A 2031-nucleotide genomic window follows, 5' to 3' on the forward strand; every position below is an offset into this window, starting at 1 on the left:
GGGCAGTTCGATTCTGTCCTGTAAGAATGCAACGAGTCAGAATCCGCTCAATGGCATCCAACAACAACAACATATTTATATTTCATGAAAATGTTATTTATGTTAGCATGTGATGGATTTGTTACTGTTATTTTTAAATAAATTAATAAGTACACTTTATTAAGAAATACATATTTTAAATATTTCTAATACAGTAAATATTAATAGGTATAAGAACTTGACAGCAACTAACAACAACAAATAACCTAAATAAACAAAAGCTCTTTGGAGTTAACAATCTTTAAGTGGGTCCTGCTCCATGGGAGAAAGACGTGGCAGTCTGCTTCCATAAAGGTTTACAGCCTTGGAATCCCTGTGGGATAGTTCTACTCTGTCCTATAGGGTTGCTATGAGTTGGAATTGACTCCATGGCAGTGGGTTTGGGTTTTGGGTTTTGGAGACTAAAAAGTTATGAACCCTTAATGCAGCTATGGCAACTTACTTGATTTTTCTGTGCCTCAGTTTCTTCATCTGTAAGTGGGGATAATAAAAATACTTACCTCATAGGGACATTGCAAGGATGAAGAGAATTAATGTATGTTAAGTGTTTAGAGTAGTACCAGGCAGAAATAATTCGAACCCTGTCTGTAAATTAAAACTTGCTAGTTGTTGATGTTGTGTGCCATGGCATAATACCAAGAATCAGGGCCCAGCCAAATTGATACAAACATTTTTGGGGGGGACATAATTCAATCCATGACATTAATCATTGTGCCACGAGGGCTCTTTTTACTTACTTGCTAGTAGCCACGTTAAAAGAACTAAAAAGAAACACATGCAATTAATTTTAATAGTATATTTTATTTAGGAGCCCTGGTGGCACAGTGGTTAAGTGCCCGGCTGCTAACTGAAAAGTTGGCCATTTGAACCCACCAGCTGCTCCGTGAGAGAAAGATGTGGCAGTCTGCTTCTGTAAAGATCACAGCCTTGGAAACCCTATGGGGCAGTTCTACTCTGTCCTATAGGGTCACTATTAGTTGCAATTGATTCGTCTGCAGTGGGTGGCAATGGGTATTTTATTTAACCAAATACATTCAAAAGTATTAATTTCAACATATACCCTCTTTTTACACAAATAACGTGCACATTCTCCATTTGTTTGCCAACCACTTCCTCCCCCATGAGATATTTTCATAAGCACCCTATGCAATTTTTTTTGTCATGCATAAACTCGTTTAGTTTATTGCAAGGTAGTCCCAGCAAGGCATGCAGGTAAGACCTCAAGACATTCATTTAGCACTAGAAAATCAGAATTGACAAATTGTCAGTTTAAATGTTCGCGTCTAAATCTTTAGACTTCAGGCTTTTGTCATTAATGAGTGGCCTCGAGGAGGACACTTGACCACCTCTTGAATTCAGAGGAGGTCCCTGTAGCTAGGGTCCAAGGTTGGTTGTGGTGAGTGGTGTCTCAGCAGGATTCTCAGTCTTAAGACAGAAAGTCAGAGAGAACTTTCACTTCTGTTTTCTCTGAAAATGAGCAGAAATCCACAGGTTCATACACCACATGTGCTGTCATGTTTAATTACTTTTGGTATGTTTTGTTCTCAGTTAGGAAATTATTGTGTTTGCTAATTTACAGAGATTTAAAGTACTGCTAATTAGGGAATTGTATGACATGTTTATGTTCTTGTTTACTACGTATGTTCAAGGCCAAGTCGATTGATTAAAAATTATGGGAATTGTTCAGTGATACATGTATGTTTTGTTAATTTACAGAGATTTGATTACTGTTGTATTCCATTATCAACAGAGTGCAGGTGCACAGCCCAATTTAGGGAAGTTATTTACGACCTTCTTCACATACTTCTATTATCTTTTTTGTTTTTTAATTGTGTTTTAGGTAAAAGTTTACAGCTCAAGTTAGTTTCTCATACAAAAATTTATATACATATAGTTATGTGACCCTAGTTGCTATCCCTATAATGTGTCTGCACAATCCTCCTTTCCACCTCGGATTTCCCATGTCCACTCAACCAGCTCCTGTCCCTCTCT

The sequence above is a fragment of the Trichechus manatus genome, unplaced genomic scaffold, assembly GCF_000243295.1.
Source record: "Trichechus manatus latirostris isolate Lorelei unplaced genomic scaffold, TriManLat1.0 scaffold00045, whole genome shotgun sequence".
NCBI lineage: Eukaryota > Metazoa > Chordata > Mammalia > Sirenia > Trichechidae > Trichechus > Trichechus manatus.